The 15,279-nt window shown below is 37.8% G+C and overlaps 1 protein-coding gene across 29 annotated transcripts in view; it reads right to left on the reverse strand.

Annotated features, from left to right (window-relative positions):
- Nucleotides 1-15,279, reverse strand: part of SCAPER (S-phase cyclin A associated protein in the ER) — a 567,113-nt gene that overhangs the window by 529,351 nt on the left and 22,483 nt on the right. The window lies entirely within an intron of this gene.

The following is a 15,279-nucleotide window of genomic DNA, read 5'->3' on the forward strand; positions in this document are numbered from 1 at the left end:
CGCATCACTGCACTCCAGCCTGGGTGACAGAGTGAGACCTTGTCTCAAAAAAAAACCAAAAAACCTAAAGACTCCACCAAAATCTGTTAGAACTGATTAACAAATTCAGTAAAGTTACAGGATACAAAATCAACATACAAAAACCAACAGTGAACAATCCAAAAAAGAAAATCAAGAAAGCAATCCCATTTACGATAGTTACAAAGAATATAAAATATCTTGGAATTAATTTAACCAAAAAAGGGAAAGATCCAGACAAGGAAAATTGTAATACACTGATGAATGAGAATGAGGAGGATATAAAAAATGGAAAGATATTTCATGCTTATGAAATGGAAGAATACTATTAAAACAACACTACCCAAAGCAATTTACAGATTCAATGCAATCCCTTATCAAAATACCAGTGACATTCTTTACAGAAATAGAAAAAAAAAATCCTAAAACTTATATGGAACACAAAATACCCCAAACAGCCAAAACAAACCTGAGCAAAAAGAATAAAGCTGGAGACATCACAGTACCTGACTACAGTAACAAAATCAGCATGGTACTGGCATAAAAACAAACACACAGACCAATGGAACAGAATAGAGAACCCAGAGATAAACCCATGCATTTACAGCCAACTAATCTTTGACAAAGTTGACAGGAACATACACCAGGGAAAGAACACCCTATTCAATAAATGGTGCTGGGAAAACTGGATAACTTTATGCAAAAGAATAAAACTAGGTTCCTATCTCTCACCATACCAAAAAATCAAATCAAAATGGATTAAAAACTTCAAAGTGAGACCTGAAACTATGAAACTACTAAAATAAAACTTAAAAGAAATGCTCCAGGATATTTGTCTGGGTAAAGATTTTTTGTGTAAGATCTCAAAAGCACAGGCAACAAAAACAAAAATAGACAAATGAGACTATATTAGTAACTAAAAGGCTTCTGCACAACAAAGGAAATAATCAACAAAGAGACAATCCACAGAATGGAAGAAAATATTTGGAAATTACCCATCTAGTAAGTGATTAATAACCAGAACATATGAGGAGCTCCAACAACTCACTAGCAAAACACAAATAATCCAAATTAAAAATGGGCAAAAGATCTAAATAGACATTTCTCAAAAGATATACAAAATGGCCAACAGATATATGAAAAAAGACTCATCACTAATCACCACAGAAATGCAAATCAAAACTACAATGAAATATCATCTCACCCAGTTAAAATGGTTTTTATCAAAAAGACAGGCAATAACATGCTACCAAGGATGTGGAAAAAGAGGCACCCTAAGTACACTGTTGGTGGAAATGAAAATTAGTATGCCATTATAGAGAACAGTATGAAAGTTCCCCAAAAAAACTAAAAAGAGAATCATCATATGATCCAGCAATTCCACTACTGGGTATATATCCAAAATAAAGGAAACTAATATATCAAAAAGTTATCTGCACTCCCATGTTTATTGCATCACTATTCACATATATGGAATCAACCTAAGTGCCATCAACAGATGAATAAAGAAAAAGTATTACATATACAAAGTTGAATATCATTCAGCCATGAAAAAGAATAAAATCCTGTCACTTGCAACAACATAGATGGAACTGGAGGTCATTATGTTAAGTGAAATAAGCCAAACACAGAAAGAGGACTATCATATGTTCTCCCTCATATGTTGGAGCTAAAAAAGTGGATCTCATAAAGATATAGAGTAGACTGGTAGTTACCCAAGGCCAGGAAAAGTAGTGGAGTGGGGTGGGTGGGGATAAAAAGTTGATTAATGGGTACAAATATATGGTTGGATAGAAAAAATAAGACCTAGTGTTAGACAGATCAGAGGGGTGACTATAGTTATAATACTTTATTATGCATTTCAAAATAGCTAGAAAAGAATGATTTGAATGTTTCTAGTACAAAAAGACATATTTAGGTTGATAGACACAGCCAAGTATACTAATTTGATATTAACAAATTATATGAATGTAATCAATTATCACATGTACCCCAAAATTATGTACATCTCTTATGCAGCAATAAAATAAAATAAATTACTGGGCATACTAGAAAACAAGTCCAAAGACTAAAAACCAAGAAAAAATATAAAAAAAGGGAATATACCCACACATTAGCCAAGTAATAAAAGTTATCAGAAATAGATTTTAAAGTAACTCTAATTAATATGAACTGAAAATAAAAGGATTGAAATTTTCTGCAGAAAACTAGATACCTTAAAAGAATCAAGTAGAAATTATAAAACTGAAGAATCAAAAAACTGAAATTAAGAACTCAATGAATGGGTTTAACAAGAAATTAGTGAATTAGTTAGACTAAAATATCCAGAATGAAAACATAAAAAAAAATAGAAAAGAGCAAAAGAGACATAAGAAATTTTTAAAAAGGTCAAACATAGAAGCAAAAACTGAAATCTGAGGAAAAGAGAAACAAAAATGGGATTAGAGCACATAAAGGCTGAGAACTTTCCAAAACTAACAAAAGATCATACCACGAATCAATAGGCATTATGAATAAAATTGTGAATTTTTTTAATAAAAAGGTAAAATAAAAAGACAAACGATAGACATATTAGGGTTAAAAAGTACCGACAACAACAACAACAAAAAACCTTAGAAGTAGTTACAAGTAACCTCAAATTAATAAGAATAAAACTGACAAGTGACATTCTATAAGAAATAATAAATGCAAGTCAAGAAAATACCTTCAAAGTGAAAAAAGTAAGTAACTGCCATGCAGAAATATGTGAAAATATCTATTTAAAAACTAATAAAAGGGACAGGCGCCGTGCCTCATGCCTGTAATCCCAGCACTTTGGGAGTCCAAGGCGGGCGGATCATGAGGTCAGGAGGTTGAGACCATCCTGGCTAACATGGTGAAACCCTGCCTCTACTGAAAATACAAAAAATTAACTGGGTGTGGTGGTGGGAGCCTGTAGTCCCAGCTACTTGGGGGACTGAGGCAGGAAAATTGGTTGAACCCAGGAGGCAGAGGTTGCAATGAGCTGAGATCGCACCACTGCACTCCAGCTTGGGCGACAGAACAAGACTCCATCTCAAAAAAAAAAAAAAAAAAAAAAAAAACCTAATAAAAAATGAAGATAACCAAAAAATAAATAAATAAATAACACAGTCACCTGGGGAATAAGGGCAAGATGGGATAGGGATGGGGACTGGTGACTAATTACCAAATCCAAGGAGCTGCGGCTGGCCTTATCTGTTACAATTTGCTTTCTTTTTTTTTTTTTAGATGGAGTCTCACTCTGTCACCCAAGATGGAGTGCAGTGGTGTGACCTCAGTTCACTGAAGCCTCTGCCTCCTGGGTTCAAGCAATTCTCCAGGTTCAAGCAATTCTCCTGCTTCAGTCTCCCAAGTAGCTGGGACTACAGGCACACGCCACCATGCTCGGCTAATTTTTGTACTTTTAGTAGAGACAGGGTTTCACCATGTTGGCCAGGCTGGTCTCAAACTCCTGACCTCAAGTGATCCACCCGCCTCAGCCTCCCAAAGTGCTAGGATTACAGGTGTGACCCACCACACCTGGCACAATTTGCATTTTTATGAGCAAAATATTGCACAGATTTCTTGATTACTTAAAAGCTATAAGATATACCTTTTCATTAAAAATAAATATTTTGAATATTAAAAGAGGAAAAACAAAAAATGAAATTCACACGGATATTCTAGAAGAGAAATAAAATATTACTGAGGTTATGAGCTCAACAAATCGCTTTAACCACAAACTAGATACAGCAGAAGAAAGGTCAGCGAACTGGAAAATATGACAGTAGGAAATACCTACATGAAAGCACAGAGGAAAAAAAGAATACAGAAGAGAAAATAAACATATAAGACACAGTGAAAAAGTCTTACATGGTACAAGTGGAGACCTTGAAGGAAAGAACAGAGAAACTGGAGCAGAAAAAAAATTTGAAAGGGAATGGCTTTAAAACTGACAAAAGATAGCAGCCAAATTCTCCCAGAAGCTCTACAAACCCCCAAGCAGGATAAATACAAAGAAAACCAAACATAAGTATATCACAGAAAAACTGATGAAAACCTGAAACAAAGAAAATCTTAACAGTGTACAGAGAGGATAAGAGCTCATTACCTTCAAAGGGGTGACAAAAAAAACTCAGCTGATTTTCCAACAACCGGACATGATAAATGTCAGTAAACAGTGGAGCACCTTTAAAGTACTGAAAGAAAATTAGTTTTCTAGTATAAAAAATATTCTAATCTAGTATAATAATATAGTATAATAATCTAGGTTTGCACGCAAACCTACCTTCTACTATTATACTACATTATGTACTATACATACTATATTATATTATACTATATTAATACAGTATAATAATCTAGGTTTGCATGCAAATGAAGAATACCAAAAACAGTAAAAATATAAATAAACGAGTATGAATACAAACTATATGAAAGTACTATAATCTTATGAAATTTTAAAGATATGAAAAACAAAGTGTATGACAATTTCACAAAAGGTGGAAGGGGAGTAAACAATTAAAGTGGATAAGGCCTTTACATTCTCCAGGAAGTGATAAAAGCAACAATTTATAATAGACTCTAATAAGTCATTAAGAAATGTTGGGCCGGGCATGGTAGTTCACACCTGTAATCCCAACACTCTGGGAGACTAAGGTGGGAGTATCACTTAAGGTCTAGAGTTCAAGACCAGCCTGGGCAATAGAGTAGAACCTTGTCTCTACAAAACAAAAAAAAATTTAAGCCAGGCATAATGGCACCTGTAGTCCCGGCTACTCAAGAGGCTGAGGTGGGAGGATTACCTGAAACCAGGAGTTCAAAGCTGTAGTGAGCTATGATAGCACCACTACACTCCAGCCTGGCCAACAGAGCCAGACTCCATCTCGCGAAAAAGAAAAAAAGAAAGGAAAAGGAAGGAAGGAAGGAAGGAAGGAAGGAAGGAAGGAAGGAAGGAAGGAAGGAAGCAAGGCAGGCAGGCAGGCAGGCAGGCAGGCAGGCAGGCATCTCTAGGGTGCCCACTAAAAAATAATAATACATAAATAACGGGCTTATAGGAAGAAATGGAAAGATATACTGCTAGAGTATATATAGTGATACTTTTAGTAAAAAGTTTATCAACCAGGAAAACATATCAATGTCAAATGTGCACATATCTAACACATCTAATAATGTACAAGTAAAATTGAAATAAGAGAAAAATACAATTATTTTTGGAGATTTTAACACAACACACTCTTTTAGAAGCTGGCAGAACAAGCAGACAAAAAAATTAAGTAACAATATAGAAGATTTGAACAACATAATTAACAAGTTGATATATTTGACATATTCAGAACCCAGCAGTCAACAATGGCAAAAACACATTTTTTCCAGGTGCATGTTTTCCAAACTGTCAATATCCTTAGTCATAACTCAGGTCTCACTAAATTTCAAAGTATAGAAAGTAAAAAGAGATATAACCTGAATAATCCTCATGTGTTTGGAAGTTAAGCAATACATTTCTTTTCTTCTTCTTTTTTTTTTTTTTGAGATGGAATCTCGTTCTGTTGCCCAGGCTGGACTGCAGTAGTGCCATCTTGACTCACTGCAGCCTCTGCTTCCGGGTTCCAGCGATTCCCTTGCTTCAGCCTCCCAAGTAGCTGGGATTACAGGCGCCCAGCACCACGCCTGGCTAATTTACTGTATTTTTAGTAGAGACAGCGTTTCACCACGTTGGGCAGGCTGGTCTTGAACTCCTAGCCTCAAGTGATCCATCTGCCTCGTCCTCCCAAATTGCTGGGATTACAGGCATGAGCTACATTTCTAATACAACCAATACATTTCTAAATAACTCGGGGATCAAGGAAAAAAATCACAATGGAAATTGTATTTTTAGTTAAATGATAAAATGATGGCAGGTTAACATTTACAAGATGCAGCTTAAAAGAAACTGCATAGTTTTAAAGGATATGTAAGAAAGAAAACAGGCTAAAAATAAATTATCTAAGTCTCTATTTCAAGAAGTTAGTAAAAGAGCACCATATTAAATCCCAAGAAAGGAAGTAATAAACAGCAAAAAATCAATATAATACAAGACCAACATGTGATACAGAAAAATTTAAAAAAACAAAAGTGAGTTATTTAAAAACACTAATGAAATGTATATATTCCTTGGCAAGAGGGATCAAGTAAAAACAAGAGCAGGCAAAAATAGTATTAGGAATTAAAAAGAAAGATCACTACAGATCCTAGAAACCTCCACACATCAAAAAGATAACAAAAGGATATTATAAATAAAATTATATCCGGTCAGTCACCGTGGCTCACACCTGTAATCCCAGCACTTGGGGAGGCCAAGGCAGGAGGACTGCTTGAGACCAAGAGTTCAAGACCAGACTGGACAACATAGCAAGACCTCTCTCTACTAAAAATAAAAATAAAAAACAAATAGCCAGGCATGGTGGCACCACCTCTAGTCCCAGCTACTCAGGAGGCTAAGGCAGGAGGATCACTGGAGCCCAGGAGTTCAAGGTTTCAGTGAGCTATGATCATCATGCCACTACACTCCAGCCTGGGTGTGACAGAGTGAGACTCTGCCTCTCAAAAAAATAATAATAATAATTAAGTAACATTGTAGCAATGAATTTGTAAATCTCTTTGAAACAGACAAGTCCGTTGAAAAACATAACTTACCAAACCTTGGCATAAAAGAAAACAGAAAATCTGAATAGTTACTGAAGAAATTGAATCCCACAAAAGAAAATCTATGACCAGATGGGTTTCACTGGTAAATTATCCTAATCATTTAAGCAACAAATTACATTAAATTTTCTAGAGAATAAAGAAGAAAAAACACATTTTATGAGGCCTGAAAAACTCTGATATCAGAACCCGATAGGACCATACAAGAAACATAAATTATAATTTAATGTCTTTTAAGAGAAAAGATGTGAAAATCATATATATGTATGTGTATAAGCACACAAACGTAGGCCAGGCGTGGTGGCTCATGCCTGTAATCCCAGAAAAACTTTGGCAGGCCAAAGTAGGCGGATCACTTGAGGTCAGGAGCTCAAGACCACCCTGGCCAATATGGCAAAACCCCATCTCTGCTAAAAATACAAAACTTAGCTGGCGTGGTGGTATGCGCCTGTAATTCCAGCTACTCAGGAGGCTGAGGCATGAGAATCGCTTGAACCTGGGAGGCGAGGGTTGCAGTGAGCTGAGACTGTGTCCAGAATTGGTGGGTTCTTGGTCTCACTGACTTCAAGAATGAAGCCGCAGACCGTTGCCCTGAGTGTTACAGTTCTTAAAGACAGCGTGTCCGGAGTTTGTTCCTTCTGATGTTCGGATGTGTTGGGAGTTTCTTCCTTCTGGTGGGTTCGTGGTCTCGCTGGCTCAGGAGTGAAGCTGCAGAACTTTGCGGTGAATGTCACAGCTCATAAAGGCAGTGTGGACCCAAAGAGTGTGCAGCAGCAAGATTTACTGCAAAGAGCGAAAGAGCAGGAGGCGGCGCTGGCCGAGGAGGCTCGGGCCGCGCAGGAGCCCACGGTGGGGGGCGGGGTCAGGCTCAGGCATGGCGGGCTGCAGGTCCCGAGCCCTGCCCCGCTGGGAGGCAGCAAAGGCCCAGCGAGAAATCGAGTGCAGCGCCAGTCGGCCGGCACTGCTGGGGGACCCAGCGCACCCTCCCAGCTGCTGGCCCAGGTGCTAAGCCCCTCACTGCCCGGGGCCACTCCGAGTACGGGGGCCCGCCAAGCCCACGCCCATCAGGAACTCTAGCTGGCCCGCAAGCGCCACGCGCAGCCCTGGTTCCCGCTCGCGCCTCTCCCTCCACACCTCCCGGCAAGCTGAGGGAGCCGGCTCTGGCCTCAACCAGCCCAGAGAGGGGCCCTCACAGCTCAGTGGCGGGCTGAAGGACTCCCCGAGCATGGCCAGAGCGGACGTCGAGGCCGAGGAGGCACCAAGAGTGAGCGAGGGCTGCGAGGGCTGCCAGCACGCTGTCACCTCTCAAGATCGTGCTACTGCACTCCAGCCTGGGCAACAGAGTAGGGCTCTGCCTCAAAACAAAAGCAAAAAAAAAAAAAAAAAAAATACACACACATTTATACATGTATGTATAAACATAAACGTACTTGCAAATTGAATTCAGATATGAGAACACCACCAAGTTGGGTTTATTTCAGGAATACTAGGCTGATTTAACATTTTCAAATCAATGAATATAATTCACAGAATTTATTAATCTGTTAATAAATTTATATTTATTAACAACATAAAGGAGAAAAGCCTTGTGTTCACATCAACAGATGGAAAGAAAAGCATGTAATAAATTTCAGTATTTATTTATAACTTTTAAATTCTTAGCAAACTACAGCAAACATCATATATAATGGTATAAAACTGAAAAAGACAAGGATGCCTACTACTATCACTACTTCCATTCAATATTATATTGAAAGTCCTAGCCTGTGTAATAAGGTGAGAAAAAGAATAAAACAGGGAAATTACGAGCTGAACCTACAGCAGCTTGTTACACTAGAAAGTATAGAAATGCTCAAAGAATAATATGGACATACCAAATAGACTTGGCTGGGTACACTGGCTCACAACTGTAATCCCAACACTCTGGGAAGCCGAAGCGGGAGGATTGCTTGAGTCCAGGAGTTCAAGACCAGCCTGGGAAACATAGGGAGACCCCCATCTCTACAAAAAATTTAAAAAATTGGCCCAGCTACTCAGGAGACTGAGGCAGGAGGCTGGCTTGAGCCCAGGAAGTCGAGGCAGCAGTGAGCTGTAATTACGCCACTGCACTCTTGCCTGGGTGACAGAGACCCTGTCTTAAAAAAAAAAAAAAAAAAAAAATCCAAGAGCCAGCTTAAAGTCTCCCACTGGCTAATATGGGACAATCTGAGTATCAAAATAAATAATGATTATGTTAGATTACATTAAATAAAATTAAAAATCAGAGTCCAGATAACAAGAGAATGTAAGCATTTTCCTCACAGATCTTTAACTAACAAGGAAATCATTAATGGATTCTAAAACTAGTAAGTGACAGTTTGATAAGGTACTGTATATTTACACAGCCTCGAAGTGCTTCTCCACAAATTGCTTACTAATATCAAAAGAGAAAACAGAAACTTTAAAGTAGAAAAGCTTGACACTACATTACATTAACAAAGTAATCAAAGTTAACAAGCAGGATGAATTCACATCATATACCTCCTAAAGTGATGTACTGAGAAGGACACATCGTCATTCGTGTGATATTCTGCCTAAAATGCAAAACCTGAATCTAATCATGATGAAACATCACCTAAATTGAGAAGACATCCTTCAAAATATCTATTCTGTAGTCTTCAAAAATGGCAAAGTCAAGAAAGAGAAAGGCTGAAGAACTGTTCCAGATTAAAGGAGACCAAACAGACCTGGCAACTAAATGGATCAAGAAGAAAATAACTATAAAAGACATCATTCAGATAATGACAAATTTTGAATATCTACTGTGTATTATATAATAATACTGTATGAATGTTAAATTTCCACATTTTGAACACTGAATTGTGGTCATATAAAAGAATGTCCTTAATTCTTGGGAAATACATATTGAAGTATTTAAGGATGAAGGAGTATGTTGGCTTCAAATACTCTTAAATGGTTCAGGAAGAAAAGTAATATGCATATATTTATATATGTGTGCAGGTAGATATGTGTATATGGATGTATGTATATTTACAGACACGTGTTTCATACACACAAAGAGAGAAAGGAAAGAATAAAACTAATGGGGCAAAATTAGCAATTGGTAAGTCTGGCAAAAGGATATATGAGAATTCATATATGGATATACATCATATATGGATGTATGTATATTTACAGACACGTGTGTTTCATACACACAAAGAGAGAAAGGAAAGAATAAAACCAATGGGGCAATTGGTAAATCTGGCAAAAGGATATATGAGAATTCCTCATAGTCTTCTCACAACCTTTCTTAAATTTAAAATTATAATGAAATTAAAAATTACCAAAAATGATACAGGGGAGTATTTTCAAGATTTTCAGGTAGAAAGAAATAATCAGGACACAAAAAGCACTAATCATAAAGGAAAAATTTAATAACCAAACTTCATTAAAATTAAGAACAGATCCTATTCAAAAGATGGTATTAAAAAATGAAAAAGCAAGCTACAGAGTAGGAGAAGTGCCAAAGGTCTTAGATTCAAGATAAAGAACTCCTTAAATCAATTGCAAAAAGAGAAAGACACTGAGTCAAAGCCAGGCATGGTAGCTCATGCCTGTAATCCTAGGGCCTCCCAAAGGGGAGGCCAAGGCAGGAGGATTATTTGAGCTCAGGAGTTTGAGACCAGCCTGGGCAACATAGTGAGATTCTGTCTCTATTTAAAAAAGAAAAAAAGAAGAGGAAGAGGAAGAAGAAGACAGAGACTGAGTCAAAAAAGAAGTCTACTGGGTCAATAAAAAAATGAGCAGGAAACTTGAGTAGGCACTTCACAAATGATATCTAAATGGCCAATAATCAAACAAAGAAGTACTAAGAATCAGTCATCAAAATTTACCAAAAAAATTTTTTTAATAAATAAATGATTATACTGTGTACTGGTGAGGATCTGGGGCAACTCCTCCCATACACTACTGACAGGAAATGAAACTGGTAGCCCCACTTTGGAAATCTGGTATTATCTACAAATACATGACCTGGCCTCCAGTCTCAACTCGTACTATTCTTTTCCTTCTTTGCCATGCTCCAAAATCAGACTTTCATGCAGTTCCCCATAAGCACCAAGCTCCATCCTAATTCAGGACATTTACACAGAATTCTTCCTTCTATGTGGAATAGCCTGCCCCTCTATAATGCACATTTATTGGCTTCTTCCCTAGCGTTCATTCTCTACATCCTCCTTTCCTAATAGTTCAATTTTTGTTGGGGTCCCTTGTGGTTCTAGGTAAGCACCTTTTGTCCCTAACTCCAGGGTGCAGCACATGACCTTGCCTAAGTCAATCTGCTCGCCTAGCCACAACAACTGATCCAGAGGTGAGCATGTGACCTAAGGTGATCAAAACTTAGGATCTCAGATCTTTTACTGGAATGTTAGAGAAAAGACTCTCCTACTGGCCATATGTTAGGGAATATACAGCTTTGGAAACTACTGCTAAGCATCTAGGGATCATAAAGACAGCAAGCCTTAAAATAATGGCAACAGAACAGAAGCCAGAGTAAGTGGAGGAAAAGCAATCAAATTTTTGATGACACTGTTGAGCCACTGGATCAATTCTTATCTGAAGCCAACTCTACTTGCTACTGAAAGCATTCTAAGAGAGTATTCCTCTTAGCCCAGCCAAAGCCTAATGATCTTTCGAATCCCAACTTAAATGTAACGTCCTAAGGCTACGTTTTCTTCAACCCCGAGACTTGGCCAGGATTCCTTTTATATACTCAAACCAACTTGTACTCCTTTGTAACACTTAACCACAATTATATTTTAAATCATACACTTAATGTGTTTACTCTGTCTTCCATTAGACAGTAAGTTTCTGAAGGACTAGGTTTTGTTCACTATTCTCACTGTCTAGGATGGTGTCTGGCACATAAATATGTATGAATAAATGAATAACTGGCAGAATGATTTTTAAAAAGCATCAATAAATGAACATTATTGGGAAATGAGGTGTTCTACATAAATTGATAACTTAAGTTTGCCCCGCTAAGCACAAATTCTTTTTGGTTTTATTATTTTGTATGAAAATCTCTGAACACATTTCCTTGACCTCTGCAACAGAGGCTACTAAAGAAACTTACTCTTTTCTTGATAACTTCAGGTTATCACTATGAACACCAACTTCTATATGATACTATAATTTAATTATGCCTCAGGAGTTATAGAAATACAAAAGACAGTTGTCCTAAAATAAATGGGCACAGACAAAAGTGTTGTTAAAGATTTTTTAGTTCTTTACTTCCTGATGATTAAGAAGAACACAAAAGCTTAATTCTTAATTATTTTCTCCTCTTCCCTAACAAGCTATTAGCTGTCAATTCTTATTTGGTAGGCTTATGGGAAATGTACTATTACAGTTCTGAATAAGGAACTCAAGAATTCTGCAAGTACAGTGAATATACTTACAGTGTGTGGACTATGTGTTGTGTATGATCATAGGCATTTTTCATTTACTTTCAGGTTTTTGGACATATTCCTTAGAGTCACAATTGGCAGATAAGAAAAACTTTACTATATCTTACCTGCTAGAGTTTTAAAACAGAGATCAATAGGAAATAGTATGCAGCTATAAAAAGAAACGAAGATCTCTAACACTCTAGGATATATTGCTAAGTGAAAAGAAAAAAAAAAAAACTCCCAAGATACTAAAATATATTACCTTTAGGTTCAAAAAAGAAAAACACATGTATATACATATAAATGTATACATTCATTTTGAAAATATAAAAGATAAATCAAACATTAAGAAAAATGATTACCCATGCACCCATTAAAATGGCTACTATCAAAAAAACAGAAAATAAAAAATGTTGGTGAGGATGTGGAAAAACTGGAACCCTTGTGCACTGTTGGTGGGAATTTTAAATGTTGCAGCCACTGCGGAAAACACTATGACACTTCCTCCAAACATTAAAAATAGATTTACCATATTATCTACAAGTTCCACTTCTGGTTACATACCCGAAATAACTGAAAACAGTTCTTTACTATTTTATTTATTTATTTACTTTTTGGAGACAGAGTCTTGCTCTGACACAAAGGCTAGAGTGTAGTGATATGATCATGGCTCACTGCAACCTCCGCCTCCTGGGTTCAAGCGATTCTCATGCCTCAGTCTCTCATGTAGCTGGGACTAAAGGTGCATATCACCATGCCAGCTAATTTTTTGTATTTTTAGTAGAGCCAGGGTTTCGCCATGTTGGCCAAGCTGGTCTCAAACTCCTGACCTCAAGTAAGCCAACTGGCTCGGCCTTCCAAAGTGCTAGGATTACAGGCGTAAGCCATTGCGTCTGGCCTGAAAAGTCTTGAAGAGATATCTGTACACCCATGTTCATAGCATCAACATTCACAATAGCTAAAAAGGGGAAACAGCCCAAGTGTCTGATGAATGGATAAGCAAAATGTAATATATTATTATTATTTATTTATAATAGAATATTATTCAGTCTTAAAGAGGAGGGAAATCTGACATATGCTACAACATGGATGAACCTTGAAGACACTATGCTAAATGAAATAAGCCAAACACAAAAAGACAAATACTGGATGATTTCACTTATATGTGGTACATAACGTAGTCAAAATCACAGAGACAGCAAGTGGTACAGGAGCAGGGGATGAAGGGAAATGGGAAATTATTGTTTAATGTATAGCGTTTCAATATTTCAAGACAAGGAGTTCTGAAGATGAATAATAGTGATAGCTGCACAACAATATGAATGTACTTAATACCACTGAACTGTATACTTAAAAATGGTTCAGATGGTAAATGTCATGTTATTTGTATTAGCACAATTTAAAAAAATTAATGTTACCCACAAGGGAAGAAGAGGAAGAAGAGGGAAGAAGAGGAAGAAGAGAGAAGAAAGTTGAATTTCTCTAAATGAACACTGTTTTATAGTTTGAATTTTGAACCATGTAAATGCTGCATATGCTATTAAATTAAAATTAAATCAAAGGAAAAAGAATTCCCTAAAAATCAAAAAGAAGCTGAGGACAGTGGAATCTCTTTTGTCAAGATACTAAGAAAGACCAGGCATAGTGGCTCATGCCTGTAATCCCAGCCCTGTGGAAGAAGGCCAACGCAGGAGGATCACTTGAGGTCAGGAGTTCAAGATCAGCCTGGGCAACAACGCAAGACCCTATCGCTACAAAAAAATAAAAAATAAAAAACTGGCCTATTGCTACAAAAAAATAAAAAATAAAAAACTGGCATGCACCTATAGTTCCAAGCTACTTAGGAGGCTGAGGTGGGAGGACTGCTTGAGCCCAGGTGGTAAAAACTGCAGTGAGCTATGATTGTGCCGCTGCACTCCAGACTGGGTGACAGAGAGACTCTCTCTCCAGAAGAAAAAAAAAAAGATATTAAGAGAAAAAAAATCTGTCAACCTAGACTTCTATCCCCTCTAAAACCATTTTTCAAAATTAGGGCAGATTAAAAAAAAAGAAATCTTCTGGCAAACAAAAGCATAGTTTATGACCAAAAGACCCAAAAGCAGACCAACAGAAAATAACCCCAAATGACAGATATGAAAAATCAAAACCTTAGAACTGAGGAAGAGTATGAAGTGGGAGGGATGAAATAAGAGCATACAACAAATAGATGCTCTCTTGCTCTTTTTTTCTTTTATTTGAGACGGAGTCTCGCTCTGTAGCCCAGGTTGGAGTGCAGTGGCACGATCTTGGCTCACTGCAAGCTCCGCCTCCCGGGTTCATGCCATTCTCCTGCCTCAGCCTCCTGAGTAGCTGGGACTACGGGCGCCCACCACCACGCCAGGCTAATTTTTTGTATTTTTAGCAGAGACGGGGTTTCACCGTGTTAGCCAGGATGGTCTCGGTCTCCTGACCTTGTGATCCGCCCGTCTAGGCCTCCCAAAGTGCTGGGATTACAGGCGTGAGCCACCGTGCCCGGCCCTCTCCTGCTCTTTCAACCAGAAGAAGGGGCTCTGCTCTGAGCGCCACACTTCAGAAGGTTGTACCTATCAAAAATACCAAAATCCAAAAGGAATCAGTAACTAATTGAGTAAACACAAATTAAGAGACAGGGACTCACAAACTAAACTTTAGGGTCCCCCCAGGCCAGACAATAAGAGAGAAGGAAGAAGGCAAATCAGCATCAGTGCTGGAAAAAACAGAGCAAGAATATGTGCTTTTGATTAAGGTTGGTCACCCCAACTATCCCAAAGGAAGTATCGAGGCAGACTGGACTCCATGTATACCTGCATTCCTTTCTCCTCCTCAATTTGAGTAGTTTAAGAAGATGTTTGGAATTGCCTGAAAAATCTTGAGTTAGAAAAGTAAAGTGTGGGGGACAGAAACCTGTTTTCCCTGGCTCTCTGGGGAATTTCACATCAGTCCCCATACCAGATTCAACACCTACTCTAGCCCAACTTCTACCCTACCTAGCCCAGGGAGAGTAGGTTCCTTTAAGACTTGGCTAGACCCTGGGTAGGAGGCCAGGTCAGGCTGTTAGCGTCCATTGATTTGTAACTATTTAATATTAAGAAATTTTAAAAGCTGGCTTCCACTTGTATTCCTAACC

The sequence above is a fragment of the Pan troglodytes genome, chromosome 16 (assembly GCF_028858775.2).
Source record: "Pan troglodytes isolate AG18354 chromosome 16, NHGRI_mPanTro3-v2.0_pri, whole genome shotgun sequence".
NCBI classification, from domain to species: Eukaryota; Metazoa; Chordata; class Mammalia; order Primates; family Hominidae; genus Pan; species Pan troglodytes.